At 34.0% G+C, this 23,657-nt stretch overlaps 1 protein-coding gene and 1 long non-coding RNA gene across 11 annotated transcripts in view; both read left to right on the plus strand.

Moving 5' to 3' along the window:
- The window catches only part of LOC122571143 (neurotrimin-like), a 295,840-nt gene that overhangs the window by 167,182 nt on the left and 105,001 nt on the right, over window positions 1-23,657 (plus strand). The gene's annotated exons all lie outside the window — the stretch shown is intronic.
- Window positions 6,829-22,433, plus strand: LOC122571145. Of its 5 annotated transcripts, XR_006317967.1 has the most exons (6): window positions 6,829-6,867; window positions 6,970-6,987; window positions 7,074-7,548; window positions 8,731-8,835; window positions 13,347-13,504; window positions 13,559-14,166. It is a non-coding gene; the product is annotated as an uncharacterized LOC122571145 (long non-coding RNA). The 5 variants fall into 5 exon arrangements; XR_006317969.1 differs by having other exon boundaries at window positions 6,850-7,348; window positions 7,428-7,548; XR_006317968.1 differs by having other exon boundaries at window positions 6,850-7,223; window positions 7,428-7,548.

Consider the following 23,657-nt stretch of genomic DNA (forward strand, 5'->3'; position numbering starts at 1 on the left):
GATTTGTCACAAATTTACTATTTGATATTTTAAAATTTTACTGTCTTTTTTTAGTAGCATTTGTTCGGCAAACTTGTTATTTCTATGCAAGGGAATTTATTTATTAGTATTAGCGATTCGAAAGTTATGAAAATGATTCATTCATTAATGATTCAGTATTTAAAATTCAGAGAATCGTAGTATTATGAAATAAAATCATTTGGTACGCATTGTCAAATAGATAAACAAGTACATTTTCCTTTTTAAAAACACCGCTATATTAATTAATTCTTTACACTGTTGTATTTGAGTGTGTATGTGAATTAATTATACGAGGAATAATCTCATATTTACACGTTAAAATAGCGCAGGAATTGCTTCTTTTTATCACACTGTCATACACATAATAAGATTGTTAATAGAGGAGACACTTTGGACAGGTTGCCTTTGACTTTGTTAGAACAAAACGAGTTGCTATCTTAATGGCCGTAACATTAATCTAGCTCATGCTAACAATATCATCGTTTCCGTCATAAATAATAGAGAAAGTCGTTTAAACGAAGAAAATTGCAGTGTGAGAAACAGTCAGGTGTAAAGATCGCCGCAGATAGTATGTACCGCGGTGGTTTTCAACTGGTTTCCTTCACAATACCATTGAAACGATGATATAAGAAATAAACCAGCCGGCATATAGTCTCCTGAATTTATTGCTACAGGTTCTATGCAATGAATAATGTGTTAGACCTATTATATTCTTAGTGAAAAAAATTGTTTAATTAAAATAATGAAAAATTCTTCTCGTTGCAACTCGGTTACACTTGCAGACCAATTTTATTTCCCGATAAAATCATTCAACGAAGTTATATTCGTTTTCGACATTTGGCACAAAAAATTCCACCTGTCTCGCTGCCATAAATGCAGTTTCCAAATTGCAACCACGATTTCACATCTTTTTCCATGCGTGAATTTGAATTGCTTGTAGATTATCACTGAATTCGAAAACGCACGCCCTTCGTGAAATGCATTTATATTATGGAATATATGTGTATGCAGCAAGTATGTATTTGAAAAACCATACTTCGAGCTATGTTTTCGAACAAGTGTTTCATTTTCTACGTTCTCCCACGTAAGAAGTCATTATACATGTTAAAACTATTTTTCATTTGACAGAAAGAATTCAGATTGAAGAGAATTAATAGTAACTAATCGCATTTTTTTTCAATCTCACATGTCATTTGCATATATAATTATTCATCCCTGACCCAGATAGTTCTAACTCCTACTCGCAATAACCACGAACAACTTACAAATTCCAAGTCATCGACATTAATAACTTGTTCGCGATTAACACGATACCTCGTCCTTATAATTCATTGTCAGTCACCCTAAATAGCGTTCGCCATATTCTCACAGCGAAAAATATAGCGGAGCTTGTTCCTGGCGCTTTGCAATGCACATTAGTTTCACTTTGTTGAGAAATTAGGCTACCGCGATTGAGTCATCTGAATCGATGCACAGCATTGTTCGCGGGATTCCATTGTATGGACGCTGTGTGCGGCGTAGACCGGTCATTAATATACAACACGCCACAAGGCGACATTCAACCCCTAAAATCAAGCGAACGATCTCTTGCTGGCAGGATATTGATTGATCCGTCGCGTTGAAATAACTCGCGCTCTCGTGTCGACCACAATAATGCTGACTTAACAATGTGTACCGGTCAGAGATTTATGATTCGATATTTTTGACGAGTTTTCGAGACAGCCGGAAAATTACCCTTCTGTTTATCTTTCTTGAGGATTCTATCCTTGAGCCATCGTGAGATCGAAAATTTAACATCCACATTATATAAAGATTTTGATTTAAAATGCATAAAACTATATTTTAGATTCAATTGAATTCTATATCTTTATGTTTAATTGAAGAATTGATTAATTTTTATGATTTTATGAATTATATGGGTTATAATTTCTTGAAAAAATTTATCATATAAGTACATAAACAAACTATATACAGGAGGCAAATTGAATGTGGGCAGCTCTAAGAAATTTTCATTTGGATTTATTAAAAATTAAATAATTGCTTAGTGTACGTTTGTATTTACAGATGATGTGATATCTAGAATAAATAACGATTTAATGCAATTTTGTTTCTAAATAACAGAAGTATAGTCTATAGCCTGTATATACTTTATACCATAAAATAGTACTGTATAGTAGATCCGATGTTTGCTACAAAAGTTCACTGGAAAATTGTTAATTGAGATATATGCGTTCACGCTTATTACCATGAATGTCGATTATTACGGGCGATTAGCCCCAAATGTGGATTAAAATTTACAATTACGATCCATTTTGTTACTCTAAACACACATTCATGGTAATAGCATTGCATTCAAATGTGAAATAATTGTTGCAAATACGGGTAATAAATTCGCTTACTGTCGATAAGAGAAATTAGAGCAACAGCGTGAAACTCTCTCTTTTCATTGTTTATAGAAGTTGTTGGCGGAACAGGTTGGAATAATTACGTAGGGAAGATATTCTGAGAAAGTTGGTTGTTGTATCGTCAATGTTTTGTAATATACTTCGCATCAATTACGCTTGTACCGAATTCAGGTTGTCGCTCAATACGCTAATTCAATGGATGAGTACGCGTCGTACATATCAAAGCTCTCTTTTAGCAATTTCATTTCACGTTATTTTGCAGATCAAAGCGTACAACTGATGGGCATATCAATATTTCTTCGGCATATTTCAATTTACGCGATACACTGTCAAACTTCTCGCTGGATACAAAACGTAAGCGTTAATCGGATTCGACGTACAACGCATTAACGCGATGGACTATAATCAGTACCTATATCATTAAATCACTATCATATTGAAGACACGCTATATGTTTCATGTTCGCGTTATTAATCATTGGCTTAATTACTGAATAAGTGTGAATACGATACTGGAAATATTAATTACTTCATTCGAATACGTAACGCGTTATCACTTACACTTTTCGTAATATGGATATTAATAACTAGACTACGAATCTATATACAAATTCATATTTTTACGAATAAGATTGGAAAAATAAAACCGCGACAGATATTTGTCTTAACCACCAAATATCATGACGAATACTATAGATACTCTGAATATTCTGAATTTTACTATCGTTAAATTTTCCTATTGATATAGGAACATATATAATGTACTAATAAATATTATAGTAAATGATAGTTATCATCAGCTACTGTTAATAATTGACAAGGATCAATAAAGTAATGCTAATTACTTGATATTGGTAAAAATTGCAATATCTATATAAAGACAGTGTCAAGAAAGATAACAAGAATAACATTTTTAGAAAGTAAGTTTTATACTAATAATAACTTTTATTTCATTATTTTAGTTGTAGTTGCTTTAAAAATTTTTTAATATGCTAGAAATAAGTCCGGTCACTTTCACAGTCGAACGATTAATTTGTTTATGAAACTTCTTGAAGTGGTAGATATGTACCTTGAAATGAAAAAAGTTAGAAGAATTAACAAACTTGTTGCATTCATTATAAACTACCATTTGTACTTTGTAATAATGAATATTAATTTGAAACTGAATATTGCAAAAATTTTTTGCTTTTACAAAGGCTTCTTGTTTACGTTTTTAAAAAGGAGAAAAAGATAGGTATTTTATGTACGTCTTTTTATTTTACATTTTTCTACCAAGATTCTCAGTTCATAAATACATCATGAATAGAAGTTTCCAAATTTTAATTTGAAATTATTAAATACTCTTCATGATCCATAATTACAACTGATATAAATATTCGCTATTTTTTATTCTAAAATGTGGAAAATACAAAATTCCAAAGAATGGTTTAGAAACTGCTAATTAATATATATATATTGTGGATGTACGAACATTAAAGAAATTGAGCTTAAATATGTACTATATTTACTAATATTACTGCATATTGTATCGAATATTTAAAATATTATCTATGTTTTTGTATATTACGTACACCCTATCAGTTTTCGTATTTTTAAATTTCCTATAAATGAGAAAATTCATACTCTATTCATCATATTCATCAGTTCTTGAAAAATATTCTGCTAGAAAAGATTAGAATATGAATGCCATGTAAGAAGATAATTTGCGAAGTTGTACTGAATAAGAAGCAGAGACTCGTGTATTACTGAAACTTCCAAGCTTCTCGACTTTAATATGCTAAAACTTCACAAATTTTAATGAATATTGGAAAAATTTTGAAACCTTGCTTTACTGTTCAACTGTCATAAGTCGTAAAAATCATGTGGTCAAATGTTACCAGTATAACGAAATTGTGCAGGGAACTTCAAAATTGTGAATGAAAGGAGTAGTTATTAAGGGAAGAAAAATGGCTCTTGATAATAATAAAATACTAATTTCTACATACAAACGTTGAATAGCGGGATTTCAATCGTCAAGATCAATCAAGATCATCAAGATTCAATCAGCGAAAATTTATTTATTTACCGATACTGACTACAACGTTATAATATCCTCATTTTTTCTCTAATATTTTCTGAAGTTATAAATATTCTTTCCACTTCAGAGCTGACATGTTCGCAGACACTCTGCTTTAAGTAGTAAAAGGTATTGTGAATTTGTGTTTCCTTCAAGGGAAAGTGCTTTTTAATTTTCGCTTGCGTTACGATAAATAAGAAAAAGTCCGCAAAGGCAAAGCTGCTTCGTTCGATTGCTCATCGGAAAGGATCGATATCGAATATGAAATGAACGTTGAGACGAGGTGGAGTGCGTGCCAAAGATAAGTCTCTAGCAGGAGCTCGAACGCTTTGACGATAAATCACACGATCGACATTTACTATTCCATATCACGGATATATTTTAGTTCCACTCGTGAAATAGACTACACATCAAACGTTAAGAGTTTACTCGGTAAATACAAAGGATGAGAAATAAGAAGAAAAAATTGTAAAACGGTCTGAAAGCAAAGTAATTCCACTTGTACGTTTCGATGATTCTATTTTAACTCTTCCTTTCAACCGTAGTTCTACCTTAGGTTTCTCTCTCTATCGTATAAAATTATATAGTATCACGTTATTATTGCTGAAAACATCCGAGTCTACCGAGGTTAACTTCTTTATTTGCTATTAAATTCTTTTCATACTGTGATTTATACATGAGAATAAACATAGAGAGAAATATATATTTGGAAATATTCATAAATGGGTTTGACGGAGGAGATACAAAATTCGCGATTAATGTAAATTAATGTACAAGGATTAATTTTATCATAAGCAGTCGTTAGAAATAACATTTTATCGTATTATAGATCTTTGAATTCTGTACTCTACCGACACGATTGTATATCTAGTTAATGACATTTTTTTCACTATATTAGAAATTGTAAATTTCTTCACAATATGTATCACATTTGTTTTACAGTATGAAGAACTTTCAAATATTACGAACTAAATCTTAGGAAATCTAGATTATTTATTAACGAAATCTTATGAATGAAATTTTACTAAAAAATTTTGCAGTTTTGGGAACAAAGAAATTATGAATCTTTATAAATAAAGTAATTGAAACAACTCTCACTACATATTGTGTATATACACAAAATAATTGTTGTATCGCTTCCTCACTTTTCAGGTAGTTACTGCCGCAGTGACAGGGCTAATATTAGCTACCGTAGCTGTATAATCGATACGATAGAATTGAACCGCGCGATGTCACGATCAAACTACAACTGCATTGAAATGGAAAATGATTGCGTGATACTTTTATTTTATTAATACCTTAAGTATTATTTGTTAATACAAAGTTATTGAGACGTGGAAAGCTATTTTTGTGTGCTTCCATAAATATTACATAATATATCCATACAGGATTTTCTCTTGAATTAATTTGTAAAAGTAACATATTTTAATTTACGATTCTTATCTGTGCTTCATTATTTTCATATTTTATTTCTTTATCTTTAAATATTATTTACTATAAATAAACTAATATTATCCACTCATATATCATCCAGAAAAAGAGTAATAAGTTGCACTCAATATCAAGATTGATTGAATTTATTACAGCTCAAAATAGAGATCTGTTTTTAAAACAAATGTGAAGTACATATTACTTTTCTAACATCAAATGGCACTAAGCTTATCAAGGAAAGAATGAGTTTTTATTATTTAATTAAAAATGCAACTCCAAAATTAAAATTGTTATAAGTGAACATTGCTTACAATAAAAATTCCAATATAGTTTAATAAAATGTCGCTACCACTATTATTTACTAGTACCACAATAAAAATTTAAACATATATTTCGACGATGACTGCACTATAAAAATATTTCTAGTCATAATTTACAAAATAACCTGTATAATAAAAATCCAAAGTCGATTTTCAACGTTAACGTCATTTATACATATATGATTTACGAAATAAGAATTTAATATCTACTTATTACAGGAGGTTATGTATAATAGAGATGCTTGAAACTTTACACGGTAGAATTCTTTCACAAATGTAAACTTCCTTCAAATCCGTGCACTGGCATCCAGGGTACAGCGAATATTTTACTCGACTAAATTAGAGATTGTATAATACAGCACAAATTTCATTTAGGCGGGTAGCAACGAAATTTTCATCCATACCTATCGCACCAACACGAAACCATTCGACGAGGCTTTCATCCCCCCCCCTTCGCCCTTCCACAACACTCAGTTCTGTTTCGTGTTTATTTAATTGTGCTATTGTACACACCTACCTACTGTGCTGACTAGCGTAGTGTCGAGCGACTTCTGAACTGCGTTTTACATTACTTCCGGCGTTAGTGGCGTGCGTAACGACCAAAGCTGTTTGGGAATATTTGCGTCGCGTAATGCGTAAGAAACGAATATGAATTTTCTGTATCGAGTTATGATTTATACAATGTTACAGTATCTATTTTAAGTTTCAGAATCGACTAATGCGTGCTTTTATTGCAGGAACAAATAAATAAATATGTAAGTATGTATATATGTACATATATATGATATTTCTGTAGCAAAGTAGGTTATGTTAATTGCCAGAAAGAATATTGTGTTTTTAGTTTTATAATCGGATGATAATTCTTCAGATTGAGATAATTTAACACCCCTTTGTGCGTTAAGTGTGGTCAACATTTAATTATTATCGCAGTATATCGTTTATTATCTTGTTCGTGATCTGACGCAAATAGCACGAAACAGTATTAGTGACGGTACGTGACATATTTTAATTTTAAGACCTTGTGATATGTGGATAGTAAAAGAAAGGAATAAAATTCCTTAAAATAACAATATGGTTTGTTTAAAAAACACAGAATTGTTACTACTGTGTCTCAAGGTAGAAGTTGAAACATTTGCAGATTAAAATGCATCTAATATAACCTGTTATACGAATCTATATATTTCATTGTTTTAAGGTGTTCGCCAGTATCATATCAGATGACGCATCCATTGTAACCATAACGTTAATCTTGAATCAAAGTGAAATTGCGTGTTACGACTTTATTTTTACGATAACCACAGTTCAGATAAGTTAAGGTTAGTTCGATTTTTTTATTTTATCTTCAATAAATATCTTCTCTGAAACCTCCTTCTGTTCACCTATATTGTATATAAATACGACTGAAGTTGTTACAAATAATTCTTTTATGAGTGAGACAATGAAGTATCAATACATGTAATAATCGTTTACGATGCTCTGAGACAATCAATAATATTCTGAATATTTCAAGGTTCTCGACATTATTGTATTGACAGTACATATTGATCCTTTTAGTTGAGACCCTTAAAATATTGACAATATATATTAATAGTTTGGAAGCACTCTTATGATTGAAAATTCCTTCTTATTTAATCATGAATCCTTTTTTCCACTCATAAGGGTATTCAAGGAAATATAGACGTAGAACAAGTAAGTGTAGGAATTAATATCGGGTAACTAATCAATTACAAATACACTTTAGATTTATATATTTCCAAATTTAGTACAATTTTCCCATTTATTTTTTATCTAAACTAAAGTGTATCGATCTTAATATCTATAAGATACAGAATTTTTAAAACGAATGACATAAGCTCGAAAAACATGGATAAAGAGGACGGACGTTCGCCAAGATTCATAAGATACAGTGTACGTATATTTCTCATTTTTTAATTAAAGAGAAATGCTACTGGTGGCCTTAAACGATAAAATTTTATTTTACGATTTTTATTTATATCTTGCATATAAAATAAATTCTCGTCGACTGTCCTTCCTGTTCAGTCAAAAATAAAGCAGTTTCACGTATTCTTTAGAAATTTTCAAATTGCTTTTTCTCGAAAATGAAGCCTCCAACGCAATTTCATTATTCTTGATGTCTATCTCATTTGGAGTTATAGAATCTCCATAACCTTATTTGTGTCCCAAATTTCGAACCAGTCTATATGGAAGGCTCAAAAGTTAATCAGTGTAGGTTAGTCTTCCACGCCGTGTAAATACTTTTTCATTGTCAAAATTTTGATTAACAGTTAAATAATTATATTATAATAACTTAATTAGTGAATTTATTATAATGCTAAAATTCTTGGTAGATCGAAAGTTTTGATAACGATAGAGTATAAATGGTGAAAACTGATTTATACTGATTGCCTTCCAAGCCATCCATATAAACATTCCTACCAAATTCTATTGCCCAAAATTTTACAATCAGCCAATTATACCCCTATATCCTTTTCGTTTAGAGTGATATCAGCTCCATCAATTGGAAACGAGATGAAACAGGAGGCAAGTAGCGAGAAGTAATTTCCCGAAACATTCGCGGAACACTCGATCGTTCGGTGCGTCAGGTAAGCGCGCATTAGCATAATCGAGCGTAGGGAATAGCGGACGAGCATTATTACGCGAGCTCCTCTTTATTTCGGTGTACGGTGGACAAATGCGACTAACGTATCGAACTTCCGTCCCAGTTAATTTATGGCGTTGGGATTAGGGGAGTAAAATGGCGGGGGGCGGGTGAAAGCGGAAAGTGGCAATTCTGCAGTGCGGGTAACTATCCCGTACTCTCTCTTTCTCTATCCCTTCTTCTCACTCCTTCTCCGCCAAACGAATCCGGCCAACGGGTTCAGAACGCTTAAGAGACGAGTCTCTTCTGACCATGGTAAAATATCACTGCTAAGAGAAAGAAACGACGACCCAGTCCCCTACGGGACTTGACAAAAACAGGAGTAATAAAACTCAGCGAATGTCCCTGCGTACCTTCGGAACGTTCGGGGGATACGTTCGAGCGATTACCTTTCCGCCAGCGTTCCCATGCATGACTCAAAGTCTCGTTGGGACACAACGCTTTATTCGTTCGTCTATTCGTTTATTCGCTATACTAAACCTGTGGTTATGAGGGGAATCCTCGTTGGAGAAGCGTAAAGTAGTGATGAAATAGATGGCGGAATGGATGAAAAGTGTTAGGATAGATAAATGATTGGTTAGAGAGAGATGACGTATAGAGTGAACTGAATTAATTTTTGTTTTAATATCAAAATATCACAGTAAACTTGTGTGGGTCAAGTCGCGATAGTGCTTGATATATAAAGTTCTTATTATTTTCGGCTATTGTATTTCATCAGCATTCCAACAGCAAATTATTTACTCGTACATGCAATATAGAGATTATATATGGTTTGTGATTATGCGGTTGAAATTATTTATTCTCACGACCAGTGCCATTCGCGTGACACTGCAACTCTCGATCCTAAACCTATATATGTAGGTACATAATAGAGCGGATAGCAAGGTATAATTTACTGGTTATGTATAGACATGTTCCTCGTGTTTTGCTAACCTTCATATGTGATATAGACTGTTATTTCCCCACATTTTTCTAGAGGCTATACACAGTACAGGCTTTCTTCTTTCAATATTTTATCATCCTTTATAGGCGTTACAGATTCTATACAGATTCTTTCATTCATTAATATAAATTACTGAATTTTTATTTTAATACATGTAGTTGAAGAATAAATACGAATAATAAGAAAATAATTATCCTCTTCTTGGTATAGTGAGATATATACTTTGTAAAGTGGTTCTAAGAACTGCTTCATAACCACCAGAAAAGTATTGATCAGGCTGTTGCATTTATGTAACATATTAGATGCTATGCTCTACTTACCGCTAATTAAAATCCTGATTGAACCCTGCTAACACATTAGTGGTTACTGATGTATTACTTTCTCTTATAACTGAAATTAGACTAGCAGAATGGTTATCATTTTGAGGAAAGGAATATTTCTCGTATTCATTTCAATTATTTAAATTTCAAGTTTTCAGTCCAAACACATATACGGAGGATTAATTATAATAATAATAGACACAAAGTATAATACTTAACACCAAATATGTCAAATTCTTCTATTAAATTTTCAGACCAAATTTTTACTAATAAATGATTCTCCAAATTATTCTTGCTTTAATAGTAAAAGATTGTGATCATCTGCAATAGAACCTCTATAAAATAATCAGTCGCGAACGTGCTGACAAATTACATTATTCTATAGAACTCCTGCAAATTGACTACAGCATCTATTTAGCGTTATTGCTAGAAAGGTTTCCTTTGACCATCTTTCGAGCATGCTTCTAAAGAAAACTTTGTGCAAACTTTCGATCTGGAATATTCAATGCGCTGCAACAATTTTTTTTCTGGGGATAGAGGAATTTATGATGAAATAACAAATTGAATAGTTTCTAAAATTAATGCCACGTAACTTCGCTTATTGGCTAGTTGATAAGCTGAGTTTTGTGCTAAAGTACAGTAATAGAAAATAAACTTATGATATTTGAACGAAACAAAATAGAATAACAAATAGACGAGCTCATGGTAAAATCAATATTATAGAATTTCCAGATACTTGAGGAGAATTTCATCGCAGATTAAGGGATAAAGTATTACTTCTGGCACACATGCCATACATAATCGTCATTCATGTCGATTAAATTACATTTCAGGCTTCTTTTCTTAATATTGCGAAACGACAGACACGCAATTGTCATATGAGTAAGTAAGACATAATATCAGAATCAAATTCTACTATCAAGAATAACCCTAAAATCTTTCTTCATAATGAACAGCGTATAAATTAAAACGCTATGAACTGGATTCGAGTTTTTACAATTTTAGACTATTGTGCGCTATAATTGTATTTCAAACTTTTTTTATCGTAAAATAGCAGTTTAAATTTATTTTTATTCGTAAGGAGTAATTAAAAATGAGCATAGACACGACTTCACAGTGATGCATTGTGGTCGCGGTACAGGAGAACGTTCTAAAATTCGAGCTTAATCGACGCGGTTCGATCGACGCGCGATTCACGTTTAATCGTTCGTAAATTACATATCGACCTAGGGTGATCGATACGCCTATTATTCTGGGCGCGCAGGCTTTCTTCCCGCGGAGAAAATTTCGATCGGTGAGTTCTCACCGAGCGATCGTTGACCTGACCCGATCCTACTTCCGGGTCAACTTTACGAGCGGCCGGCTGCTTGATAACCGATTAAAGGACGCTACTCGCGTTTGCCATGAGTCAAGGAGACTTCTCCGATTGCACCGTTGACGATAATTGGAGATTGGCTCGCGACCTAGCTACTTGATCCGTTTGATGTGGCGGATTTGCTCCCCGAACCGCTCCGTTTCTTCTATTAGACGAATCCCGTTGACGGTGGAACCGATTTCACAATGTGCTTGACTGCGCGTGCGATCGGTCAGCGATCTCTTTCCGATGGAACGGCTATTTCAGAGAAAAGGAATACATATCGTACGATGACAGATAGGTTTAGTGCGATCTGCAATATCATAAAAGGAAAAATATTGGCATTTATTTATTATTATTTATATTTATTTTAAATATCGTTTCATTATACGTAACAGATCCCCATGTAAATATTTTATTGCGAAAATGTGTCATACAGTAATTTTTTTATCATCTAATTAAAATTTTAATCAATTCTGGCGAATTATTTATAAAAATAATTGAATTTTGGAAGTATATAAGAAAATAGTAGTTAGATTGTAATTGAAGGAAATTATTTGAGATAAGAGGATATTTATCGTGTACTCATCAAAATAGACTGCAATACAACTAAAGATTTAACTAACAACCACAATCGATTTTAACAACTTGCACAACTTTAACTAATTTGAACAACTTGAACAACTTGAACGGAGTCTTTAACAAACTATCACGTACTCTAACTGACTGCAACAGACTCCAACTGACCGACCTGTATCTCACTTATATTACACTGTTTAATCGGAGTGTCTGTATCACATATGTATTCCGTATCTAGAAATCCGTATAGTTTTCTCGACAAAGCTTTTCGATCTAAACAAAATCTTTCTATCGTGTTAGCAACAATATTTTCGTTTATGTAATTTTTCTTAGACATTTTCGTGTCCATACACGTTGTTCCTTATAATTGAACGCGGATTGAGGAATAAGAAATTAACGTAATTGCAAATACTTATAAACATGTTTGAAAATGTTGGCAAATATGATATTAATTGAAAACATACTTAGAATTCCACTTCACCACCTTATCATTCAGAGTAAAACCTGCAATGTTGTCGAGCAAGTATAGCTTGTATAGTTATAAACGTTCGAATATAAGTAAATAATAATGAATTATTGTTATCAACTTCATCCGTTTTTCAAATTATATTTTCTTAGTAATTGGAACTGTACTACATATGAATATATCTATCGGATAGTGTACAGTATAGCTATCTACACAATTGATTTACAAAAAAGATATAAATTGGAATAATTAGGATTGAATATGAATTCAATAGTAAGTTATCTTCCCTTCTTTAAATAAAAGATGCGATCATTTATTCAATTCGCGATTCACATATCACTCAGTCATCGACTAACGTATATTGGCCAAAGAAAAGCGAGGAGAACCATTAATAGTCGAGGAAATTTACTCCCTCGTAACACTAGAAACCTTTATCGGGTTTATGCTAATATTTCGAAAGGTTCAACCGATACGACTTGAGAGGATCAGGAATGGTGACTTTCAGTTTTCACTTGTATCTTGACAGCTTTTCAAGCTTTTGGCCTTTCTCCCTTCACTCAATAGGATTGTACTGCAGAGGAATATTTGCTTTGCCGTATAAAAGGAAGACTAGTAGTTGAAGTTGTATCTACAATCATAGATTTGAAATAGAAATAGTTTATCAGGTTTAAACCTTACGAAATATTTTTTTATATTAAAAATCTCTTATAATGGCTTCAAAATTTGTTTGCAACATTTAAATATTTTTTCCTATATTCTTTTATAAATAATAAATAATAATAAATAATAATAGTTTTTAGGGGATTAATCTACAGCAGATTAAAAATCACCAGATTAGAAAGTAATTTAATAAATCTGGAAGTCACTCCTGACACTTATGTGTATACAGCTGTAACTATCAAATTTGACTTCGGCAATTTTTGGAACGAGTAAACTATGGACTCTTAAGAGGTATTATCGAAAATGCTTATTACGATCAAATTCTCAAATTTTCCTAAATTGCAGAGTGTACGATCAATTTAAAATCATACTGTCTTCAGTTGAATGCAAGCACCACGAAACCACGCATGGTTCGCGTCAATGTCAAAAACAAAGCAGAATTTCAAGCCGCATATCACCCACTGGCCCAATTCCGAGCAAAAACACTAATCCATACATAAACGAACGTAACATTAACCATAGTGTGCATTCGCCGTTGCACGCGCTAAAACGCTTGCGGGTAATCCGCAAAATGACGACCGCCTAATTGCACAAAGAACGTGGCCGAAGCTTGTCCAAGGTGTGCACACGCGTAAGCAAAGGCAAAATGCACGAGCCGCGACACGACGATGCAACGAGCCCTGTCGTCGTTCCACTTCCTCTAAAACATCGCGACCGCACAACGCTATTATATCCGTCGCGGTGTGCCGAGAATCGGAGCTGGGGGATGGTACCCGGTGCCAGATTGCGCTAATTAATGCTAATTGCCCGAACTAATAAATAACTGCATGAATAAACATATTCGTAGTCTCGGTGGTGATGGTGGTGGGGGACGGGAGTAGAACCTGTAGGACAGAGAGGAGGAGATAGGGATAGGTGGTGGGGTAGAGACTAATAGAGGAAACTGAAGAGGCAACGAGAGTTAGAGAGGATGGGAAATGACGAGGAGGGAATGAGAGAACACGGCACGTGTGCGCGAATACCATCAGGCGTGGAAGTGCAAGCACGCTACACAGTATATGCTGAAATATTCATCGATTTCGGTTGCGGCAATTACGCTCCACAAAACGAAGCCGTCCTCGTGTGTATCCCTGGCCACGCTGAAAATTTATCTGTACGAATGAACGCGCCATCGTTCTCTGCGACCACCACTCGACTCCGTTCACACTACGTCCGACGAAAAAAGAGCCACGCGAAGGTGTGTACAGAACTGGTTCTCACTGTTTGTTTATGAAAAATAGGAATTCTCCGTGACCAAAGAATATTCTGATGTTTCTAGTATACTGGATGTAGGGTGTAGGAATTGGGTGGAGGATAAAGTGATGATTATACGTGTCGAGACTTGAGGACAAATTTTACATTTTATTTTAAACAGGATAGAGGGAATTTAAATCCTTACGAGAGATTATTTCTCGTGGTATATTGTAAATTATACATTATTGGACAAATTTCAATTACAATGGATTATTTTCTTATATTCTTAGGCTACGATATTTAGGATTATTGGAGAAAATATTAATTTCTTATACGATTTTTCTAACTAATTTAGTTTTATATTCAATTTTTATTTTTACCGTAAAATATTTATTTCTCTTGGATTTTAATAATAGTTTCGTATATATCTTCCTAATGTAATGCAGCATAGATTCCAAATAATATTTTCGAGTAAATTTGTTCCAATGTGTAATACTTGACCTAATTCAGAAGTCCACCCAATTCGTAATTAATGTGGCGTTGATATACCCGAGTCCATTGTTATGGTGGTAATTTATGACGATAGATGATTTTCATAAGATCGCATTTGCATATGTATGTAGAAGAGCGATTGCGACTAAAATGTGATTGATCTTCGAATGATCAATGCAACTTACAAGCAAGAATTTTCTTCAAGATTCTAGAACCTTTTTAAAAATTCAAAAATCGTATCAAGATTGACTATTTATTACACGAAATTTAAGGAGTTCTTAATGATTCAACGTTATAATTTTAAACCAAAAAACGATGAGTTATATAAATATGATTAGCATCGATTCAAAGAAATTTTATTATTCAAGAAGCGCACGAACCCGTTGGGTTGACCGAAAATTGAAATTTTACACGATGAAATATCGGGTAAAAGTTTGCATCCGTGGGCGTTGACTCGTCGATGCGAGGAGAAAAGGAACATAAATGTTTATTCGATACTTGACTCACGCAGATGGAAATACGAAAACGCGTTACTTCGCCAGAGCAAATGCAATCTTCGATGACGTATCTCAGATAAGTAATTTACCACCATAAGCGCTCCTCGTCTACATTTGGCTCTATATTTACCACGAATACAGCCAGACGAATTTAAAATTCAAATATGGGGAATCAACGTGAATTATGGTGTTCCACTTCCATTTTTCACTTACGCGTAAGTTAATCACGCTGGCAAGACAAACGACATATTCGATCGTGGAACGGAAGTATCCTCGAAGCAAAATTGATTCGAGCTTTAAGTTTCGTCGTTTCGGTCCTGATCAAAGTGTTCCAAATAAAAGAAAACACATTTGAATTTTCGATTTAACGTCCAACTATAGAATACTCGTTTCTGAGAGTAATTTGAATTTTTATTTCACTTCCATAATGTAGTAGAAAGTTTTAAAAGCTTCAGCATTTGAATATTTTCAATTGTAAAGAACTTTAATAATGAAATTATTGTTTATAATTGGAAGAAAAGCATACGTGATATTATTGTTTCTTTAACGAATTCTTCAACCTGAAACGCATTTAGATTTTTTAACGTATTGTTTCTTGAAATTCAATGATGTTACTACATATTGCTATTGTCTGGAAGTAAAAGGAGTTCTTGTTCTTCTTTTATCGACATAAACGCTACGTTATCGCATAATGTTATATTTGTGTATCATTGAAAGTTGATAAATACGTGAACGAACAAGGACGGAATCATTTAGGAACGTCAGCGAAGAAAGGAAATGTCTCTCAAATCACGGAGTATTGTGTCGCAGAGAATGGATTATACCATGAACAATTGAAGAAAAATCTGTCACTTCCTCGACGAGATATTTCATGCCACTGCTGCAACATTATTTCAATTTTTCGTTATATAATACAGAAATATATGTTCGTTTCGTCAGACACTGGTTTTCGATCAATTTCGAATCAATATGAGATTTGTATTTGTTTTCTAAAAATTCAAATCGTCCTACTAATCATTAAAATTACTACAAACTCGTGCTGATAGGCTTCTTCACTATTATAATTAAACAGTCATTTTCTCGCAATAAAGAAACTTATGGAAGTAAAGAATTTGTTTCTTTCAGGAGTTCAATATTGACTACATGTCTAGATAATAAAATTGAGAAACTTAGAAAAAGCGAAGTTAGTCAGTTTGACTTTTGAGAATCTCGTATGTTACTAACTCACGAAATTTAACTTCAGTGATGTTAAATACTAATAAATATTTAGTATCGTAAAAAGCTTTCTTCCGAGACAAAGCTTTCTCCTTGTCTGTCATACAATATTGCACGACATGAAACTTCACCCATTACACAATCGCACGAACAATCAAATCTTTAACCAGGCACATATTACTACAGTTACAGATTTGTTCGAGTGGAAATTCGTTTGAACGCAGCTTGATTCTAGTGCAAAGTCATGTAATTTGAATGTTTCAATGAAAACTTATGCAACTTGACTTCCGAAACTAAGTAATCTGAAACTAGCACTATAGACAAGCATCAATTGAAATGAAGTCATGTAAACTCGATATGCAGACGGTATCATGTATTAATTCTCGAGAAGTTTCATAGATGGAAGTTAACAGGAATTGAACAGCAAACGACGGATGTATATCGCGCATTAAAGATTGAGATTTCATAAACGTTTAACACGATTACGACGAAGTTTATAAATTGTTCTACTTATATTTGATTGTACAGGGTTTATGTGTCATTTTTTTAGCCGAAGAGGGGATTGAATGCTTTATCCCTTGGGATAGGGAAACAGGATCGTAAATCGCTCGGATCTGCGCCCTTCTAGTATCATGTCAAGAAATCTGAGCACTCGAATATTTAAATGAGCTACTCTCTGGAATGAAGTCTTTCAAGCAGGCGCGCGCCGATCAATGAATGCACTTCTGTTATTACTTCGTGATTACAAAATCCATTATATTTTAGAACCAGAGAGCCGAGTATTATTTAAATATAATATTTTGAAAGTGATGATTTAAATAAATTCAAATTTAAATGGTTATAAGTAGAAATAAAAACTTCATTTATACTTGAACATAAATAAAAACGATAGTATAAGTAATATAACGGTTTATGGATTGGAATGTATAAATGATTTTCTTTGAATTATTTCATTATTTTGCATCTTATTTTATATTTTATTTAAATTCGTGCATTGTGAAATAACCACTAGCGTGACGATACTACTTTTCTTAGAACTCATCGATTACCTACGCCTGACATAGTATGTATTTCATGTAGTTGACGAAACAAATCTGTAGGAAACATTTTTATTCAGAAATTGCTTCACAAGTGTATGTGTACGTGTATAGTTATAAATATATATGTATTCTGTCAAAGAGAATAATGTATGACGAAACGTTCGCATGCATGAAACATGTGTCTGTGTTCAATACATAATTTGATGCCCAAATATATTGCTGCATCTAATTATGTAGTCTTTGTAACACTTCAAATTTATGGAGTTAATTATGGTGACTTTTACGATCAATAAAGTTTTTCTAAATTTTATATAAAACTAGGAATTCTTTTTTAAGAAATTTCCGATAATATACGAAGCATCGAGGAAGACTATCCATACTCTTTCTTCAAGGAAAATATAATGATTGCTGTGACACGCATATTATTCAGATCGAAAAATAAAATATAGAGTAGACAGGCAATACTGCATCTGTGCGAACTTTATAATAGAAAGCCATTTCTGGAAATGGAAAATTTTCACAGGTATCGTACTTTAAACAAATGTTTGTGTTTGTCAAAGTATGTACATTTTATTTAAAAAATGTTTCGTTAATGAAAGACTAAACTTTAAGCAACTACAATCAACTACAAAGATTCTCATCGTTAAATTAAGATATGAAAAAAGGAAAAGATAAGACTAGAGTCAGTAGAGAATAAATTAGAAAAGTAGTTAAATTGCGAGAGGTAGAAATCATATTTCTGCGCTAAATGGAAAACGATCCTACTTAAAGGAGTCCAAATAATTCTACTTGTGCGTAAAAATGAAAAGCTCGAAAAATATTTTTCCACTATACACGTCACTTTAAGTAAGTGGCAGCAGTGGTTAAAACAGCAGGACTAGCCGGGTAATTGAAACACGCTGTCTAATTACGCATTTAACTTTTAAGCGGGGAATTCAAGCGAAAGCTCGCCCAGTTTCTTCTAACATAGAGCTACTAAAGAATTCTATATCTTTCACTTCAATATCATGCAGCTGCTATGCTAGCCGTTTTTCTCTAGGAGAAATTTGCAGCCAACTACTAACGAAGGTAAACGGTCTCTCTAAATTAAAATTTCGTCCCGCAACGAAAAGTAAACGAAATCTACGAAATAATTGACTTTTAGTACGTGATAATATACGTTGTACATGTTCCAGAAAATCCTTCAAATAAAGAAATATCTATCGTACATGTATTGCGTGATCGTACTGGTTGAACTTTCTAACTCGTATCTGTCTGAATAACTTCTAAATTATGTGTTGGTTGAAAAATTATTTCGTGGCAGGTATATGGCAATGCTGCCATATTCTTGAACTTCATATTTTTATATATATGTTTCCCTGTACTTTCTTCTCCGTTCTTCGTTCATGGTTCTAAGAGTTTCAAGCTGATCTGTTCTATTTCCGTACAGTAGATGGAACAACATATATTTGTTCCTCCCATGTTCTTCTTTTGTACTCATCGTATGTGAAAAATTAATTATTTTATACATATGCCAATTATTAATATTTTAAACGAATAACACAAGCGAAATGTTCTACAGAGAGATTTTGAATCTCGTTAGAGTTTCGTGCGAAGTTTCGCGTATGCGTGTTAGCAGGTAATTTCCCGCGATTCTATGTATTCTAATGTAATGGTCCTCGTAGGTGAATTGGTGTTTGTAGTGGCAGTTGCAGGGAGGGAGAACCAGCTCTCTTTCTCTCCTTCATCCTTTGTCGACTGAATTGCATAACGCGCACGAGGTCCGCTGGGAATAATTTCCGTGATCCCTGATATAATTCGGTGACCATATATAAAAAAAAGTTACAGCCAATTATAGCCGGAATATTTCACGAGCAGGGATTTACGAGGCGGCAAAAGCGCTTAGGAATCGCTCGACCCGCCATTCCTCGCAATGACTTCGAAAGTTCAACAATGGCCGTTGTAATTAGAAGTCCTCTGTTGTGCATAGGTGATTACCCTGTAATAATTTCTGCAGTATTGCCTCTATCCACCGTTATATCCATAGTTTCACGTTGTATCATTCCTTAATTAGTACAGCCAATTGTCGGTTTGTACATTTCCACAGAGAAAGGAGACTCGTTAAGTTATACGAAGGAGTTTTAGTTGATGTGAATTTGTACATGAAAATCTACTCGGAATATTTCTTAATACACATTTTTTTCGAGTCTTGGAAATTTTATTTGAAATTTTAACTCTTTCATATGGACCCAATTATCTTTCTTTTTACTTTTTGAAATGAATTATTCTTTAGTAATTAGTTAATTCTTGAAGCTGAAACGAATCTCGAATTTTTCCAGTTTTCGTTTATCAAAATTAAGTGATTTATTTTAAGTGGGATAAACTTGTTGAGCAGCTGATGATTCTACGAATCTAAAATATTAAATAGATAAATATCGGAAGATTATCAAATAACAAGTTGTGTATTATAGATTTCACTTGCAAAACAATCGTTACAAATTCACAATTCATTATAAATCTTGTAATAAACAAAACAGATATTCCGAATAATATTTCATCACCAAGTATGTCATTATTACGCAAGAAAATTTATTAACACTCGATAATAAGATCAGTTCTCTCAAGAAAAGTCCGAAAGCTCCAACATTTCGCAAAACGCACTCAAATTAAAACCAACTACTTGAGACCGCTCATTATTCCGAATACGCCTAACAGTCCACAAACTACGCCAGCTTTTCACTCGATATATAAAATATATTCACGACTAGGTTCAACCAGTGAAACGTCCCGACGAATCCTCCACCGTTGGTACGAAACCGAATCAGGATCTTGCTAAACATGAACTAAAGGAAGCTAACGTTTCAACGAACGTTTTGGTTCACGAAAAATGAAGTTGGAACGAAACGGACGATTTTCTCGAGGCATTATTTATCACGACGTTTCACCAGGCTGTTTCCAAGAGAGCGTTAACCCATTCCCTCGTTCATTTTCGGCAGCGAGTTTTTCACGCGTACACTCTTTTTCTTTGGCCGCTACCAGCTAAACATCGTAATTCGGGACGGCATGGCGCGTTCAGTTTTCCCCTCGCATAGAAACGCATTCAGGCCGACTGCTGGCGCACTTAACAATTTACTCGATCTTTAGAAAAGACTGCACGATGCGAGAACGCACGAGCAGAGCATGTGAATGGATCGGTTCGTGTTCCACGCGGCACGTTGGTGCCGTAACGGCCGTTATCCCCATCCCGGGCCGAATGAAAAGTGCGGGAAATCAAGGAAATAAAGTGCCTGTCGGCACACGCTCCTCCATATAGGTGGATACTAAAAAAAGCTTTCGAGACATAAACGCGCGCCGACCCGCCGGGATTTAGCCGCGGATTCTATACCACCCGGGCGTACTACGACAGAGAAGTTTACAATGAATGCCGTTGTCGTCTCCCTCCCTCAGGAATTTTTGTTCCACGTATCAGCGTGTTTTACGACGTACACCTATCGAAGGGTCTTTCGGAGATGAGAAGAACACAATTGTGCTTCATTGTACACGAAGCTTCTTCCAGTCTTGTGTGTTCGATAGATTCGTACCTTTGTCGTTTAACGCTGATCGAATGTCTGTCATCTTAGCGATTATCAGGTGTGTTGAATGATGGATGCTTTGCGTTGCTCTTTTCATTAAGTTGGAATTTTATCATAACGGGTGTGGTGTCTAAATGGGATTAGAGATTATGTTTAAAATGGTCATAGATAGGAAACGATGTTATAGGATATTTTAATTAAGTCTGTCTTCGTTAAATATCTCGCTAATATATTCCTGATTATATATATGTGTTTATTTAATTTGTTTATATTTGTGAATAAATTTTATATGGTGAAACTTAACGATTCCGAGTGGAAAGTATGCTTGTATTAATTGTATATATCCTTGCGGAGTGGTGTAGTATTTATTTTATTATTATAATCATTCCATATACCATTTTGAACTATGACGAAAGATAAAAATCTATAAGAGTGGAACAATGCATAATAGCTTCAACTCTCCTTCTAAAGTTCTAACGTCTCACGTTCTCCGTAGATCAGTATCTTTTTAACCAAGAGCAAGTGCAAGATCAACCTCCTACTTGAACGCTGCTGGAGTGTCTGATAAAGATCACTGGGGCCAATTAAGACGAGTCTGTCGAAGTAAACGGAGACTACAAATTTAGTGATACTGCAGGGATTTGTCTCTTTAAATCAGTCCGGACGTGCGTTCAGGGAGAATACACCCGATGCACAACTTAAAGAGATAAAGCGGTCGCGCCCGACATCCAGAGAAACAGTAGGTTTCAGATTCGATTGCGAATAGGAACATCGATCCATTTGTACCAGGAGCTACAATCTACTTACGAACACGTATATACATTGCATGTCGAAGGTATTGGCAACGGTTTGTAACTCTTAACTGTCGAAACTAAAATCTCCTGAATTTTTCTTCAGTCCTATAGCATTACGTGACCCTAGAACGTGATATTATCGTGTGATTTTTCGCAATCGAGAAATAATAGCGTGCTTTACTTTGTTCCGTTAATTCTATTTGTTTCGTATGCGACATAAACTCATTCATATTCCACTTGTTATATAATTTACGTTTTTATATGCAAATGGTTACGAAAGATTTACTATTGCGATTGTTTCTTCACAGTGCTAGTGAAACGAATAGAAAGCAATCGATCTTTTTCTTGTAGGAAACTCTTTTATAATATAAAACAGTATATTTATGCTATTGCTAGTTTCAAAAAAGAAACGTGGAGGAAATGAATAAATTTAGACAATTATAATATTATCTAGTATTATATCCAGTCAAAGTACAATTGATATAATATTATAATTCATATAGTATCCGAGATTTAAATTAATACATATCCTCCATCATGTGCGGATGAATATTAATTATTTTCTGGGAATTATGAAACCACCAAACAGCTAGTTCATATGTTTCTGCATTAATAATGTCTCACATACCGTTATTGATCTCTTACGTTACAGTATCAAATCACATTCTCAATAATGGATTAAGTTTAACGCAGATAAATCACAGGATTGAAGTTCAAATTCAGCTCTGGTTTAATTTCAATATTAATTTAACTTTCTGAGTATAAATTGTGTACAACATTTCGATGATATAAAAATAATGAAAAATTAGTATGTTAAAGGTAAAACATCACCGAACGACGGTGTATTTACGGAAAAGATGATAAAATGAAATAAAATAGGCAAATTAACAAGAAACACAAACCAATTAACTTCAATTTGACTTCGAAGAGATCGTTCGTGATGTAAGATAGAGTTTACTTTACACATATAAACACTCATAGTATTAAACCTTGTGCAAGCTAATATCTCTCCAAACAAATTTAAGTACCAATATTTAGACTTCCAACGATGGTTTCTATCTTCACTACTTTTACCCACCCGAGGGAGAAGATACAACAAAGATAAAGAAATTGCCAGACAATCGCTCGAGAGAATTCCGTTTAAGGAATGAAAAGCATTAAACACGATGACACTTTGCCTGGATCTTACGGTTGAACACAAGTATGTCAGCGATGCCACGCCTTTGATCAGCGAGAGAACATAACAGCAGGGAAAGAACGATTCAATTACGCCTGTCCCCGTAAACTATTTCTATACACGTATTCGTGCGCGTTCGCGCGCACCAGGGGTGGCGTTTGAATGCACCATCGTGATAAGTGTGTGCTCCGGCAACCTGTAACGTTCCCCCGAGGTGTTCCGGAGGCGACGAGCTCTGAGCTCGGGGATTCGACTTAGAAGGGTAAACCGAGCACGACGAATATACACGCGGCAGCCGCACCAGCAACGCTCCACTTCGTGATTCTTCGTCGTAGACGACTGCGAGCGTTTGCATCCCTCTACGTTTGTACACCAACGAATCTGTCGTGAACCAGAAAACAGAAGGGGTTACCAACGAACGAGAGAGACTCGGATCATCAAAGAG

This window comes from Bombus pyrosoma, linkage group LG9, assembly GCF_014825855.1.
Source record: "Bombus pyrosoma isolate SC7728 linkage group LG9, ASM1482585v1, whole genome shotgun sequence".
NCBI classification, from domain to species: Eukaryota; Metazoa; Arthropoda; class Insecta; order Hymenoptera; family Apidae; genus Bombus; species Bombus pyrosoma.